This window comes from Camelus bactrianus, chromosome 13 (assembly GCF_048773025.1).
Source record: "Camelus bactrianus isolate YW-2024 breed Bactrian camel chromosome 13, ASM4877302v1, whole genome shotgun sequence".
Lineage (NCBI taxonomy): Eukaryota > Metazoa > Chordata > Mammalia > Artiodactyla > Camelidae > Camelus > Camelus bactrianus.
In genome coordinates this window covers 4,813,565-4,830,829 of record NC_133551.1, presented here as the reverse complement: position 1 = coordinate 4,830,829, position 17,265 = coordinate 4,813,565, and the positions used below count along the sequence as shown (strand labels likewise).

At 45.8% G+C, this 17,265-nt stretch overlaps 1 long non-coding RNA gene across 4 annotated transcripts; it reads right to left on the bottom strand.

Annotated features, from left to right (window-relative positions):
- Positions 1–10,146: 10,146 nt before the first annotated feature.
- LOC141579535 (uncharacterized) lies at positions 10,147–15,817 on the bottom strand. 4 transcript variants are annotated; one of them, XR_012511084.1, is made up of 4 exons: positions 15,716–15,817; positions 13,407–13,573; positions 12,450–12,579; positions 10,147–10,852 (listed from the first exon to the last, which is right to left on the bottom strand). It is a non-coding gene; the product is annotated as an uncharacterized LOC141579535 (long non-coding RNA). The 4 variants fall into 4 exon arrangements; XR_012511086.1 differs by lacking the exon at positions 15,716–15,817 and having other exon boundaries at positions 10,147–11,544; positions 13,407–13,657; XR_012511085.1 differs by lacking the exon at positions 15,716–15,817 and having other exon boundaries at positions 10,147–11,541; positions 13,407–13,654.
- Between the last annotated feature and the right edge of the window lie 1,448 nt (positions 15,818–17,265).

Here is a 17,265-nt window from a genome sequence, read left to right as displayed (position 1 = left end):
GGTACATGAGTCCATGTACGTGTGTGTGTAGGGAATGTATGTGGGCCAGAGTCAGTGCGTCTGCACGTGTGTTTGTGTGTATGTGCATGCATTAGTATTAACAGTAGAAGCTGTCCTTTAGAATTATGAAGTAGTAAAATTTGTATGATGTCTTTTGCTGTATAATTCAAAATTAAAAAAATCTTCAGTCACTAGAAATTTATTCCCCCCCGATTCTGACTTTATTTTTCCATATTGATATGTCTTCATTTTACTGATGAAGAAACTTAGCTTAGAGATGTTAACTGACTCAACCAAGGACATGGAGCTCGCGCACCCAGGGCCAGGACGCAGTCCAAGCCACGCTGCTCCAGAGGCCTGGAGCCCTACTCAAGATCACGCGTTGCCTCTTGGCGGGGGAACAGATTCTGATGGGCTGTGGCCAGCGTGCAGGCTGCCCAAACTGGGGACACGGGAAGCCGGGCAGAGAGTACCAGACAGCAGAGAAGAGTGAAGCCCTGCTCAGAAATTAGATAGGTTCCTAGGTCTTGGATGAGTAAGGAGGCTCCCTGCTCATCCTTGATCCCTTTGCTGGTGGCCAAAAGGGACCAAGGTCCACGAGAGCACTTCTGGGAGCTGCCTGCCAAAACCTGAAAAGGACTGCTCAGGACTGGCTCTGCAGTAGGAGCAGAGGAAGGAAATGTCACCTCTTGGTGGACATTATTGGTGATGGCAGTAGGAGGCCTAGCAGCCTCGGTATAGTGGTGGCAGGACAGGGTCCTAGTGGATGATCGTTTTCACCTCTCTTAAAAATCATTGCTTCATATATTGTATCCATTTTGTGGTTTATTTTAGGGTGGTAAATATGGTCTCTGTTACTCCATATTAGCTGGATTGATTAATTTTTTTATTGTTAATTTTCTCCTCAATGATTTGGAAGCTATATTGCCTTTTAATGAAAATTCTCTCTAAATTTTTATAAATCATCTCTAAGTTCATAACTTTATATGTAATTGGACCAGTATTCCTATAACACTATCAAAACTGAAATAACCTATTAGATCCTGTTCCTCAATAATGATAAATTTAGCATATTTTACCTCTCTGCTGTTCCAGATTGTGTGTGTGTGCGTTTGTGTGTGTGTGTGTGTGTGTGTGTGTGTGTGTGTGTGTGTGTGTGTCTGTGTCCTCCAGTTACTATGTTTAGACAGTTGCTTCCAGTTTGTTATATTAACAATGAAATATAGCTATAAACTTCCTGGATTTCATTGCTCACTACCATGTCTTTCCCACTTTTGAGTTATTTACTTATCGGGATTTTCAAATCAACTGGACACATGATTGGCTAAGTTTTTTCGAGAAGTGGACTTGGAACACTTTCATGTCTATATGAAGCTTTATGTTTTCCTCCTCAACAACTCTCAGGGTGTTGTTGATGGCCCAAGCCTTGTTTTAAAATATGGCATTGTTTTTCATCACCAAAAAAACAAAAAAGTTTTCTTGATTTAAATTGCTGTCTTTTTATGACTGGCTAGTCTTTTCTGGTGGATAGAGATTTACTTAACCTTCCCCCTTCTTTTCGCCATAACTCGGATTCATTGAGATGCATGTTTTTACCATTTCTCAGATGGGCTTCCGCTTTGACTTCCACTTTAAACCATCACCCCACTCTTTTTCTCCATGCTTATTCCTGAAAAAGTGAGCTCTCTATCGGATTAAAGGTGGTTCCCGTCAGAGATGTGTGGCTCCCTGTCCAAAGGTCCAAATGAAGAGAAAAGGAAAGATTCCTGTTTCTGGTGGTTACATTTTGTCAGCTTAGAGATCTAGTTATCCGTGTGGCTGCGGTGGAATCTGCAATATCTTGGCTCAGAGTTTCCTTTTTCTGGCTTACTAGGGGAGCCGCAATAGCTGGGGTCACGGCGCTGTGGCCGTTGTCAGGATCCCGGGACTGAGGCAGCCCCTCTCCCCCCTTGTTATTTTGATCTTGCAAACTGGGCCCCAGCTATGCGAACCCTGCATCTGGCGGCCAGGATCGCCCCCCACGTGACGTGTCCCCAGTTCCTCGGCGTCCCTCACTGCTATCAGCTAGCTCCAGTAAGGGTGCGAGCTGGCTTCCACTGCGGTCTTTCCTCCTTCCTCTCCAGGCAGGCCGTCCTTTCCCACTAGATGTCCCTATACTTTCTCTCCTGTGCTACATAAGCTGAAGGAATTCCTCAGGGTTTCCAGCAGGTACATGGCGCTCTTCTATGTTTGGACCCCTTCAGTGCTTGTAGTGGAAATTTAGGAGGTGGAAAGGAAGAGCTTGGGGGTTCTCCGTATCTAGGGGCTCCCTATCCAGCAGATTCAACTAACTGTGGTTTGAAAATATTCGTGAAAAAACAGTTTCAAAAAGCAACACTTGAATTTGCCATCATTGACAACTACTTACATAGCATTCATGTTGTATTAGATACAGTGAGTAATCCAGAGATGATTTGAAGATATATATAAAGTACATGGGAGGGTGCACATCAGTTCCATGCAAGTCCTATGCCATTTTATACAAGAGGCGTCAGCATCCATGGATGTTGACTTCAGGGGGGAGTCCTGGAACCAGTGCCCCATGGTTACCAAGGGATGACTAGAAGTCCAGGCTCCTTATCCCAGCCTGTCAGGTCCCCATGTGGTCTGAAACCTACCTGTACCACACTTCCCTTGTCACTCTCCTCCAGCCCTGGCAGACTGTCCTTTGATTTTTGAACAGGCCACACTCACTGTGCTTCATATCTGGCCCCTAGAAATACCCGTTACTTTCTGAGCATGGCTCTGCTTTCACAAAAAGGGCTGCATTGTCACTAGAGAAGACACTGTGGAATTTCCTTTAAAAACTGAAAATAGACTTAACTCATGATCCAGCCTTCCCACTCCCGGGCATATGTCAGAAGAAAACTCTAATTCAAAAAGTCACATGCACCTCAATGCTCACAGCAGCACTATTTATAATAGCCAGGACATGGCAAAAACGCAAATGTCCATCGACAGCTGACTAGATAAAGATGTAGTAGTATATTTATACAAAGGAATACTACTCAAACATTAAGAAGAACAAAATAATGTCATTTGCAGCAACATAGATGGATGTAGAGATAGTCATTCTAAGTGAAGTAAGCCAGAAAAAGAGAAGAATGCCATATAATATCACTTATATGTGGAATCTAAAAAATGACACAAGTGAACTTAACTACAAAAGTGAAACAGACCCACAGACATAGAGAAACAAACTTACGGTTACCAGGGAGAGAAGGGGATGGGAAGGGATAAATATGGTAATTGGAAAAGTGTCCCTCTTGGAGAGTTATGGAAATGTTAGCTATCTTGATTGCGATGATGGTTTTCTGGGTGTAGACATCTATCAAATTCATCAAATAGTACATGTGAAATATGTGTAATTTACTATACAGGAATCGTACCACAATAAATATGCCTGTAAAAAAAAAAAAAAAACAAGAAAATATTGGCGGCATTGTGTCCTACGTTTTTATGTGTCTTTAGTGAGTGGGTCTTCAATTTTCCGGTCTGCCATATTTTCTGAACCAGAAGTGCCCTCCTTCCCTTTTCTTTGATAAACTGTAAGTGGGTGGCATTTATTCCCGTGGCTTCAACTGCTCTCTGTCCACTGATTAACTGTCAAATCTTTTCCAGCAAGGACATTTCATTTCAGTCCCAGAAATATACTTATAATTGACAAGTAGACATTCCCACTTGAATATCCCATAAATATCTTAAGCTCTGTGTGTTTGAATTTACACTCGCTCAGAACTAGGTTTACTTCTTCAAACAATGGCATGTCTACTTGTCAATTATAAGTATATTTCTGGGACTGAAATGAAATGTCCTTGCTGGAAAAGATTTGACAGTTAATCAGTGGACAGAGAGCAGTTGAAGCCACGGGAATAAATGCCACCCACTTACAGTTTATCAAAGAAAAGGGAAGGAGGGCACTTCTGGTTCAGAAAATATGGCAGACCGGAAAATTGAAGACCCACTCACTAAAGACACATAAAAACGTAGGACACAATGCCGCCAATATTTTCTTGTTTTTTTTTTTTTTTTACAGGCATATTTATTGTGGTACGATTCCTGTATAGTAAATTACACATATTTCACATGTACTATTTGATGAATTTGATAGATGTCTACACCCAGAAAACCATCATCGCAATCAAGATAGCTAACATTTCCATAACTCTCCAAGAGGGACACTTTTCCAATTACCATATTTATCCCTTCCCATCCCCTTCTCTCCCTGGTAACCGTAAGTTTGTTTCTCTATGTCTGTGGGTCTGTTTCACTTTTGTAGTTAAGTTCACTTGTGTCATTTTTTAGATTCCACATATAAGTGATATTATATGGCATTCTTCTCTTTTTCTGGCTTACTTCACTTAGAATGACTATCTCTACATCCATCTATGTTGCTGCAAATGACATTATTTTGTTCTTCTTAATGTTTGAGTAGTATTCCTTTGTATAAATATACTACTACATCTTTATCTAGTCAGCTGTCGATGGACATTTGCGTTTTTGCCATGTCCTGGCTATTATAAATAGTGCTGCTGTGAGCATTGAGGTGCATGTGACTTTTTGAATTAGAGTTTTCTTCTGACATATGCCCGGGAGTGGGAAGGCTGGATCATGAGTTAAGTCTATTTTCAGTTTTTAAAGGAAATTCCACAGTGTCTTCTCTAGTGACAATGCAGCCCTTTTTGTGAAAGCAGAGCCATGCTCAGAAAGTAACGGGTATTTCTAGGGGCCAGATATGAAGCACAGTGAGTGTGGCCTGTTCAAAAATCAAAGGACAGTCTGCCAGGGCTGGAGGAGAGTGACAAGGGAAGTGTGGTACAGGTAGGTTTCAGACCACATGGGGACCTGACAGGCTGGGATAAGGAGCCTGGACTTCTAGTCATCCCTTGGTAACCATGGGGCACTGGTTCCAGGACTCCCCCCTGAAGTCAACATCCATGGATGCTGACGCCTCTTGTATAAAATGGCATAGGACTTGCATGGAACTGATGTGCACCCTCCCATGTACTTTATATATATCTTCAAATCATCTCTGGATTACTCACTGTATCTAATACAACATGAATGCTATGTAAGTAGTTGTCAATGATGGCAAATTCAAGTGTTGCTTTTTGAAACTGTTTTTTCACGAATATTTTCAAACCACAGTTAGTTGAATCTGCTGGATAGGGAGCCCCTAGATACGGAGAACCCCCAAGCTCTTCCTTTCCACCTCCTAAATTTCCACTACAAGCACTGAAGGGGTCCAAACATAGAAGAGCGCCATGTACCTGCTGGAAACCCTGAGGAATTCCTTCAGCTTATGTAGCACAGGAGAGAAAGTATAGGGACATCTAGTGGGAAAGGACGGCCTGCCTGGAGAGGAAGGAGGAAAGACCGCAGTGGAAGCCAGCTCGCACCCTTACTGGAGCTAGCTGATAGCAGTGAGGGACGCCGAGGAACTGGGGACACGTCACGTGGGGGGCGATCCTGGCCGCCAGATGCAGGGTTCGCATAGCTGGGGCCCAGTTTGCAAGATCAAAATAACAAGGGGGGAGAGGGGCTGCCTCAGTCCCGGGATCCTGACAACGGCCACAGCGCCGTGACCCCAGCTATTGCGGCTCCCCTAGTAAGCCAGAAAAAGGAAACTCTGAGCCAAGATATTGCAGATTCCACCGCAGCCACACGGATAACTAGATCTCTAAGCTGACAAAATGTAACCACCAGAAACAGGAATCTTTCCTTTTCTCTTCATTTGGACCTTTGGACAGGGAGCCACACATCTCTGACGGGAACCACCTTTAATCCGATAGAGAGCTCACTTTTTCAGGAATAAGCATGGAGAAAAAGAGTGGGGTGATGGTTTAAAGTGGAAGTCAAAGCGGAAGCCCATCTGAGAAATGGTAAAAACATGCATCTCAATGAATCCGAGTTATGGCGAAAAGAAGGGGGAAGGTTAAGTAAATCTCTATCCACCAGAAAAGACTAGCCAGTCATAAAAAGACAGCAATTTAAATCAAGAAAACTTTTTTGTTTTTTTGGTGATGAAAAACAATGCCATATTTTAAAACAAGGCTTGGGCCATCAACAACACCCTGAGAGTTGTTGAGGAGGAAAACATAAAGCTTCATATAGACATGAAAGTGTTCCAAGTCCACTTCTCGAAAAAACTTAGCCAATCATGTGTCCAGTTGATTTGAAAATCCCGATAAGTAAATAACTCAAAAGTGGGAAAGACATGGTAGTGAGCAATGAAATCCAGGAAGTTTATAGCTATATTTCATTGTTAATATAACAAACTGGAAGCAACTGTCTAAACATAGTAACTGGAGGACACAGACACACACACACACACACACACACACACACACACACACAAACGCACACACACACAATCTGGAACAGCAGAGAGGTAAAATATGCTAAATTTATCATTATTGAGGAACAGGATCTAATAGGTTATTTCAGTTTTGATAGTGTTATAGGAATACTGGTCCAATTACATATAAAGTTATGAACTTAGAGATGATTTATAAAAATTTAGAGAGAATTTTCATTAAAAGGCAATATAGCTTCCAAATCATTGAGGAGAAAATTAACAATAAAAAAATTAATCAATCCAGCTAATATGGAGTAACAGAGACCATATTTACCACCCTAAAATAAACCACAAAATGGATACAATATATGAAGCAATGATTTTTAAGAGAGGTGAAAACGATCATCCACTAGGACCCTGTCCTGCCACCACTATACCGAGGCTGCTAGGCCTCCTACTGCCATCACCAATAATGTCCACCAAGAGGTGACATTTCCTTCCTCTGCTCCTACTGCAGAGCCAGTCCTGAGCAGTCCTTTTCAGGTTTTGGCAGGCAGCTCCCAGAAGTGCTCTCGTGGACCTTGGTCCCTTTTGGCCACCAGCAAAGGGATCAAGGATGAGCAGGGAGCCTCCTTACTCATCCAAGACCTAGGAACCTATCTAATTTCTGAGCAGGGCTTCACTCTTCTCTGCTGTCTGGTACTCTCTGCCCGGCTTCCCGTGTCCCCAGTTTGGGCAGCCTGCACGCTGGCCACAGCCCATCAGAATCTGTTCCCCCGCCAAGAGGCAACGCGTGATCTTGAGTAGGGCTCCAGGCCTCTGGAGCAGCGTGGCTTGGACTGCGTCCTGGCCCTGGGTGCGCGAGCTCCATGTCCTTGGTTGAGTCAGTTAACATCTCTAAGCTAAGTTTCTTCATCAGTAAAATGAAGACATATCAATATGGAAAAATAAAGTCAGAATCGGGGGGGAATAAATTTCTAGTGACTGAAGATTTTTTTAATTTTGAATTATACAGCAAAAGACATCATACAAATTTTACTACTTCATAATTCTAAAGGACAGCTTCTACTGTTAATACTAATGCATGCACATACACACAAACACACGTGCAGACGCACTGACTCTGGCCCACATACATTCCCTACACACACAAGTACATGGACTCATGTACCACACACACACATAGCATACACACAACCACACACATCCCCAGGCGCGTGCGCGCACAGCCACACACACACTCACAGTCATGTACCACACAATTCCCCAGGTGCGTGCGTGCGCACACACACGTCATACACACCTTTGGCGTTATTCTAAATCAATTTACAATTGAGGGTCTCAGTGTCCATTGTTTTATCCGCTCAGAAGATCCTGACTTCGGACTGTGAAGCAGGAGCCCCTCCTCTCTGGAGATGGTCTTTGCCACTTACAGTCTCAGTAGAGCCAACATAAATGCTCTGGACCCTTGGAAGTGCAGGGCCAGAGCATACCTGGGAGCTCACATTCTATATATCTAAACATTTTAAGTGCAGTAGGTTCTAAAGTCCTGCCTTTACAAATATACATTCATTTGAACCTGGAAGGCCAGGTTCAAAATTAGAACAACCAGACTCAGGGGAGTCCTGCAAAGAAAGTGAGTGTGTGGGGAGAGCTGATTCCCAGACTCTGATCACTAGCCTGACCCTTTTCTTCCCAATGCTGGGTCCATCCCTTGCCATAAGTGGCCTTGGATGTGCACAGGGGGACACTCAGATTTCACGTCCGGGCTCTGCCTATAACCTCCATGCAAACAGCTGCCCTTTGGCCTCTCTGTGAGTCCTGGGAATCTGAACTCCGGGGAGAGCCGGTGCAGGCACTAGAAATGGGTCAGGGGCTGCTGAGGCAGGGCATTCGGCGTCCTGGGTTTCTAGAACATGGGATGGAGCCAATGACCATGTCCCCTTGGCCTTGCTGACTCCACCCGATGGAGGGCGTGGCCAGAGGAAGTGTCAGGGCCAGGGGAACCTTCTGCAGTGCAGGACCCAGGGCAGCGGGGGGCCCGGGTCTAAGGAGAGAAGCCCTAAGGAAAAGTCTGTGGAGGCTGTAAGGTACCTTCATTCCCATTAATTAAAAAAAAACAAAAGCTTACCACAGGCGTGCGGGGGAAGGGTTTTGTTATAACAAGGGAAGGCACTTGCCAAGGTCTGGCCATAGAGGGCTGCTGGGTTTGCCAGGTTGAAGAGGAACCGAGAGGCCGTTTGCCTCCCCTGGGTCTAGACACTGCTTGAATTCTTCCAGGTGACACTTAAATGCAGTGAGACATGGAACTCTCTAAAGTTGTTAAAATATTCATGGTGAGCCATTCAACTCTCTCCTCATTCTTGGCTACGAAAGCACGATAAACACAGGTGGGAATCTCATCAGCCTGTTGGTTGGTTCACTGTCCATCTGGCGCCCCCTCTTGTAGGAGCCTTTATCACATCACCCAGGGCTGACCCATCTCAGGATCACAGCTGATTTTCCACAGGTGGCACCACTTGCTGGTGACATGAAGGAACCATGTTAGCCACCTCCCAAACTCTGAGGCTTCTCCTGGGAGGAGCCTGCAGACACCCAGTCCAGCCTCTGCACAATGATGCTCCTCAGTGTCACTCCCGGCTTGCTGCCCTGGCCTCTAGCTCTGGCCAGAACCTCGCTGAATTGTCGATAAATGTCCCCCATGCACCACGTCTAAGCTTGGGGTCCAGAGGTGACCATGGTTCTTATTTTCTTCCCATCGATGGACTGTTTGATCTTCATGTAATCGTGTTGGCAGGAAGGCCAGTACCACCCTCTTGAGGCCTCCCCGAGCCGCCTCTGTCTATAACTGTCCTAGCGCCCCAGGGGATCGGGTCTGAAGCCTGGCACTCAGACACGAGGATGACAGCTGGAGAGACAGGAATCCACTCCTGCTGTGGCTTCTGCTGAGGCTCGATGTGGCCATACAAATGGATCCCACAGGCCCTGACTTCACTTGACTCGCTGCAGGGATGCTCCCACACTGCCCCGTTCCCCTCCAGAGACAGAGGGCTTTCTGCTTGTTCCCGAAGGCCCCACCCCCGAGGGGGCACTGGGTCCAGTGGAGCGTCCAGCCTGGTTCCCCGCCAGCCCTTAGGGCTTTGGTGGGGCCTGGAACATCAACTACCCTCCCCTTAGGGGCCCGTTTGTCCTTTCCAGCCAACAGACCTAGGTCATAAGCACTTTAACTCACCTGAGGGTGTTTTCCTCACTTCAGGGGCAGTGAGGACGGGGCTTCTTCACACTCCAAGTGCCCCAGGTCTGGATGCAGACAGTCTGGCTCTCCCCCAAGTCCTGCAGTTCCCGGCCACACCTGCTGCTGGTCACAGTCTGTGCTGTGTTCTCTTCCAGGACAAGGGGTGCACTCTGACCCCCGCCCCGCCCCCACCAGCGGTGGCAGAGGCAGCGGACAGGCAGGTGAGCTGGGGCCTGAGACCGTGCCCGCAGATCAGTGCCCCAGAGGCCGCTGGTGACTAGAGAGGCCACGGGGCAGAAGGCAGCATGGGATGGGAGGAGGAGGAAGGTTCAGGATAAGGAGATGAAAGGGGGAACGGACAGCACTGTGAGGGCCTCGGCCATGAAAGGGAAGAGAAATCACAGTGACAGCTGGAGCGGTGTCGGCGTTAAAAGCTGCGGGCTGTTTTTTTAAATTTTATTAATTACCAATATATATTGACAGATTTCTTATTTTATTAAAGATTATGTTCCATGTCATATAACAGGATAGAGTATGTTATTATTTATTAAATAATATATAATAGAAGATATACTAGCATATTATCTTCTGTTTATTTATTAGCAGATAGTATATAATACATATGTAGGTGTTTATACACATAATATATAATTCATGCATCTATATAATATATAACCCATAACAAATAATGTAAGATTATGATTAATATATAATATAACAAGATTACATAACAATAATGATGTAATATTACCCATTGTATGTCTTGGTTCATGACACATTCTCATCTTAGGTGCCTGTCAGAGGTATTTATATATTAAAATTAATATTATAAGACACAGTTATGAACCTATCACCCAGCATCATAACAGGAATATTGACAGTGACATACTGTGTCCTCTTTCCCTATCCTGCTCTTGGCCTTTTCTCACAGGAAGTAACCAGCATCCTGAATCCTGGCTTACCCTTGCCTTGTGTTACTTTCACACACACAACATTTAAGATCAGTTAAAACAAATGAACTGCAGGTACATGCAATGAAGTGGATGAATCGCACACTCCATGTTAAATTGAAAAAGTAACCCCTAGAAGGTAGCCGATAGTGTGCTATGCTTTTAACTGTGTATATATATGTCAACTAAACTCACTGAATTAAGAACAACTACAGCTAGAGTCCAGGTGGGAGAGGGACAGATAAAAGGTGAGGTGAGCAGGTTTGCTGCAGGTGAGCGAGTTCCTTTCCAGTGACATGTCATTCTCTCTGAAGCAGGAGGCAAGGCCATCTGCTGGGAGTCAGGGAAGAGACAGAGGGAAGGTTAGAGGTGTGCAGAGAGCAGAGAATGTTGACACCACTGAGTGATAAGTGGGGAAATGTGCTCACTAGAGAAATCCTGGAGGATTGCCTGGCAGCGGCAACATGGTGGGCATTGATTTGTAGTCTTGGAAATCTGTGCTGGGAGAGCCTGCTGCCTGCAGGCTCAGAACAAGTAGAGCTGGGTGAACCGAGATGGAAGTCGGCCTGGTGAGGAACTGAAAAAGTCAAGGCTCAAGGGGGTTTTGTCTGTCATAAAGAGAGTGCTGACTGTGGATGCAGAGCTGGAAGGTGGGGAAGTGGAAGTAAGAGGAACGTGGACAGGCAGGAAAGCAGAGGAGTCAGCACATGATGCCCCAGTGAGGGTGAAGGAGGGCCAGGGAGGCTGGTGGAGAAGAAGCTGGACGGCTAGAGGTGGGCACTTAAAGGAGAGAGGCTGGACCTGGGGTGGAGACACGCCCGGGTATGAGCCCGGGGGTAGGGTGAATGGGGGGTGGCTGGCTCAGGCTGACAGAGAAGAAGACCCTACAATGACCATACTGGGTGGTGGAAGGAGAATGAACTTTGACGTCTTGATGGTAGGAGGCGAGGCAATACAGAGCTGGTGGTCCAGGTGCTCCTGACTGAGGCAGATGAGCAGGGAGGCCAGGGTGGCAGGCACTGCTAGGAAAGGATCTGGGTTTTCCATGTGCTCCCACGAGGGGAGGAGCAATCATCTGAAGGTGGAAAGTGAGCACAAGGAGGCCAACCCAGGCTCCTGATCAAACGGGGGTTGTGAAGGTGCAAAGCGTCAACTCCAGTGATGGTGGCCCAGGAAGCAGGGACCACGGGTGAAGTGAGGGGGCACTCAGAGAAGAGAGGGAGAAGAGTCTTCTGGGTGTAGGGGGAAGAGAGGCCCCAGGACAAAGGAGCACAGAGGCACAGTGATGAGGATGGACTGGCTCTATGGTGACAGTGCAGGGATGGCTGGATCTTTGTCCTGAGGGCTTAGGTTGGGGGGACTACTGGCCTCATGAGGATCCCCCTCTCAGCAGCCTGGACAGAGGCTCTCGCTCCTGAGAGCTGTGTGGCCACCACTGTTCCCGGAGGGGCTCTGCCTCCATCTTCTCTTATCAGACTTTCCTGCCCAGCCCCCGACAGCCAGCGAGGGAGCCTGGGCCTCGCAGCTGTTTGCCGTGGAGGGACACAGGCTCCTCGGAGGAGCAGGCGGATCTTACTTTGCTCCGTAACCCAGGGCCTAGAAAAGCGCCAGCCCATGTGTGGGCCATGTAGGGGCTCGGATACTTACTATACTAACTCAAAGCAGTAGAATTGCAGAGCTGGAGGAAGTGACCACTGAGCTCACAGAGTTCACTGCCCACACCCCCATTCTACAGATGAGGAATCAGAGACCAAGCAGTGAAGCAGCCTTGGCCAAGGTCACGCTGCTCGTAAATGCTGGCCTGTGTCGGGCATGCCAAGTGATGAGCTGCAGTGAAGGGGCTGAGAGGGGTCTCTGGGGCCAGAGAGCTCGGGTTCAAGTCCCAGCTCTGCCATTTATTAGCCGTGTGATTAATGAATGTCCTTACCTTTAAAGTGGAACTCATAGTGGTGCCAACTCATTGGGTTGTCATGAACACAGCGTTCCTGGAACAGCAGGACAGAGTTCTGTAAGGGTTTGCTGTTGCTTTGGTTATGATTATTATCACCAAGTGAACCCTGAAATGAAGAACAAAGGCAGCAAGAATTTTTATTTTAAAGGAGTTTCAAATCCTCTGATGAATGCTTCATTTCATCTATTCAAGTTTTCATTTGACCCTTATTAACACCTAAACAATGGATGACTTTTGAGGCAATCTTGCTTCATGTCTTTAATTCTCACTAACGACACAGGCTATTTAACAGGCAGCAGTTTCTTTTCCAGGAAGAGGGACAAAAAGTTAAAAATGACTCAGTGCCTCTCGGTCCCCAGTGAGTTGGTTGTGACCTGTCAACCCAGCTTTGGGGAAGTGCCCGCTCCCCCTGGGCCCACTGAGCTGCCCCGCAGCCTCCAAGGGGTGCCGTACCCCCACACGAATCCAGTCTCTTGGTTCCTATCTTTGCTTCAGATCCCTCAAGGACTGCCCATGCCCCAGGGCCCCATCTGCCCCACCAGCCTTGGCTGCTGGACTCCAGGACACCATCCTGGGTCTCAACCATCCCCTGTTCCTATGACCGCCCCACTACTCTACATTTTGTCCTTCAAGTGTGGGCTTCTGTGGCTCGCCACACAGCAGGGGTCTCCCCGTCCTCCACCTTGGGTAACTGCATCGTCCTGCACGGTGCCTAGGGAACCCGTGTGGAGGCAGGAAGAATACAGAACAACAGGTGCTCAGAGGGGCTGCCTTTCCCACTGCAGGGGCCCTAGAGAGCTTTCTCCCAGCTGGTTATTCACAGGCGCTGAAGCTGTGGAATCTCGATCTCACCAATTTAAAGGGCATCATCACTAATTACAAAAGCAATCATTTCTTCAGTAGCAAAAGGAGAAAAGACTTTGTGTTCCCCACCTCCAACTGTTTTCCTCCACCTTCAGATGTTTCTCATCTCTGGGCAAGGGTAGAATGCAACTCACAGAATATTATTTTTCAATGTCTTTTCCCACTCTGAAGATTGCTTTCCCAGAACCGATGAAGGCTAGAATGGTTTAGCTTCCCTGGACTGAGGATTCAGAGGCCTGGGGGGAAGGGGGGAGGGGGAGGTGAGATAACTCAGCAATATTGAACCTAACAGAGACATTAAAAGTTCTATTCTAAACAGAAAGGAAGCAGGATGTTATAGAAACAGGAAAACCATAGTTGGAAATGCAATAACGAGTTGCAAGAGAATAAACATAAAGATGTAAAAATGAAAAAGGACATCAAAATAAAAAAAGTTGGGAATGGGAGAGGGGAGCAAGAAAATGTAGATTTTTTTTCTTTCTTTTTTTTCTTCGTTATTCTTAGGATGTGTTGGAGCCTACGTGATTATCAGTCTAAAGGAAATAGATATAGTAATGGGCTGATATATTTGAAGAATAAGGTAACCACAAGTCAAAAGCATACAATAGAGTCGCAAAAAAACCAAAAAGAAACAAACTCAAAATGGCTTAAAGACTTAAATATTACACACGACACTATAAACTTCTCACAAGAAAACATAGGCAAAACATTATTTGACATACATCTCAGCAATGTTTTCGTAGGGCAATCTAAGCAACCCAAGCAACAGAAATAAAAGCCAAAATAAATAAATGAGACCTAATTAAACTTATAAACTTTTGCACAGCAATAGAAACCATAAGTAAAACTAAAAGACAACCTATGGAATGGGAGAAAATATTTGCAAAAGATGAGACTGACCATGGCTTAATTTCTAGACTATATAAATAGTCCATACAACTTAATAAGAAAAAAATAAACAACCAAATCCAAAAATGGGCAGAACAACTAAACAAGCAATTCTCCAATGAAGACACACAGATGGCCAATAGGCATATAAAAAATGCTTAATATCGTTCAATTATCAGAGAAATGCAACTCAAAACTACAATGTTATCATCTCACACCAGTCAGAATGGCCATCATTCAAAAGTCCACAAACCATAAATGCCGGAGAGGCTGTGGAGAAAAGGAAACCCTCCTACATTGTTGGTGGGAATGTAGTTTGTTGCAGCCACTGTGGAAAACAGTATGGAGATTCCTCAAAAGACAAAAAAAAAAAAAAAAAAAAAAAAAAAAAGGCTTATCACCTAATCCAGCAATCCCACTCCTGGGCATATATCCAGAGGGAACCTTCATTCCAAAAGATACCTGCACCCCAATTTTCACAGGAGCACTGTTTACAATGGCCAAGACATAGAAGCAACCTAAACATTCACTGACAGATGACTGGATAAAGATGCGGTATTTAGATATAACAGAATATTACCCAGTCATAACAAAGAAGGAAATAAGGCCATTTACAGCAACATGGATGGAACTGGAGATTATCTCACTAAGTGAAATAAGTTAGACAAAGACAAGTATCATATGATATCATTTATATGTGGAATTTTTAAAAAAATGATACAAATGGACTTATCTATAAAACAAAAAACAGACTCACAGACTTATAAAACAAACTTAGGAGTTCGGGATTAACAGATACAAATTACTATATGTAAAACAGACAAACGACAAGGATTCACTGTAGAACACAGGGAAGAATATTCAGTATCTTGCAACCTATAATGGAAAAGAACCTGAAAAAGAATAGACTATGTATATGTACAACTGAATCACTATGCTGCATACCTGAAACTAACAAAACAGCTGTATAACTGAAACTAGCAAAACATTGTAAATCAAACACATTTCAATTTAAAAAAAATTGATAAGCTCTAAATACCTTTATTCAAAGAAAATCTTGAACTCTTCCCTCTTACAAAATTTAAAATGGGTAGCTTGAGCAGGGCCAAATTTTACTGGATGGGCAGTTACATATCATCTCCAGCACGTGGCCCATGCTACACACACATCGTGTTTTCCTACAGGTAAGAACAGCCCTGACTGCACAGCGAGCGACTCTTTCTGGGACAAGGGCCTCTGTGGCAGTGGCCTCCTTGTCACCGCTGCATCTCACCAGGAGGCCAGGGTTTTCAGAGGGGAGGGGACATAGAGCTCATACACTTCAAATTGACTTCCCGAAAAAACTATGGAAAAACCAAATTCACCTGCAGTGTAGGAAACATGAGCAGGGCCCCTAAGCAGACCGACAAGCCCAAAGTAAGATGGCCCGATGTTCAGATCGGAACCAGAACAAAGACCACCTGGCCCCAGTTAAATGACCACCACCTCACCTGCAATGAACTGCTCGTACTCAATGTCAGGGATGTTTCTGTTGAGACTTGGGAGGTCAAGGGAGTCGGACCAGGGATCGGGGCTCTGCCAGTGGTAGAGGTGGCCCCAAGGGAATAGCACCAGTACCGTCTCCTCCATCTTCAGCAGGGTCTTCAGGAGGAAGGCAATGTGGATGCAGACGTTCCTACGGAGGTTGAAGCCCTCTGGAGGGTTGAAGTCACACAGAAGTTACCTGGCTGGGAGCAAAGGAGAGCGGGTCTTCAGGGCCAGGCCTCTGCACAGGAATCCCGGCTTAGATAGAACAGATACAACGGGAATCCCTGCACAGCCCATGGCCTAGACTCCAGACACATTCAGCAGCTTCTGGTTTGTAAAGTGGAGGCACTGCCCACCCATCTCCATGTGGCCAATTACTTCAAGTCCGGGAGCAGTTGCGGAAGACATCTTGGCATCCGTCTAACACCACTAAGCACCCGACTAGCATCTGAGCACCCGTTCTCCAGGGGCTCTCAAACTTCTTGTTCTACAGAACCCTATACACTCTTAACAATTACTGAGAACTCCAAAAGGCTGCTATTTATGTGAGTTTAATCTATCACTATTTCCTGTGTTAGAAGTTAAATAAGAAGTTAGAAAAAGTGTATGAATTCACTTAAAAATATTAACAATCTACTGTATGTTACCATTAATACTCTTAAACAAAATATAATTCTATTTTTCAAAAGAAAAATCATTAGTGAGAAGAATAGCAGTGATTTTAATTTCTGCAAATCTCTTTTGGACTGGTGAGAGCTGAATTCTCCTATCTGCCTCTGCATTCCCTGTTTTGTGATATCGCAGGCCAGGTTTTCCCTGGAAAACCCCGCAGGAACTCGGGAGAGCAAGAGTGTGCAAAAGGCAGGTGACATCCCGGCGTTTCTATGAAAATGGTCTTGCACCTCAGGGGCCTTGGATACACTTTGATAACTGTTGCCCTATCCAAGGCGAGACTCTTCTACACAAGAGCCAGGCAAGGGTCCTGGATTCTGTAATGAGTTACCGCCACCACACCCCTCCCTTCTCTGTGTGTTTCTCACAAGCTCCATTACTGCAGATGAGGATGTAATCCTCAACTGGGGCCTCTAATCCCAGAAGACTGCTAACTTCAAGAGGGAGGGTCCCATCTACCATCCCTACACCCCGCATAGTTTATTTTGAGTCAAGCCCTAGATAACTGCTTATCGGCACTGACCCTTGTGTCTTTTTCCTGAGGTTGACTGAAGGAACCAACATCTGGATGGAACTGAAATTTCCCTGCAGATAAACAAGGCTGATAAGCCACCCCATTCCAACATCTGATTCTGGGGCTCTTCAAAACCCGGGTAAGGCCCCGCTTCATCTAAGATGGGTCCTCCGCCTGCCCTTCCCGGGGGGTTCTGGGAGGCCGCGGCCACCAAGGGCGACCCAGACTCGCGGCCCCAGCCCCAGGGCCTGAGGGGGAGGAAAGCTTGAGGCTGTGCCCAAGCCCTGCCCCGCCCCGCCCCAACACGCTCCCCGGCACCACAGCCCT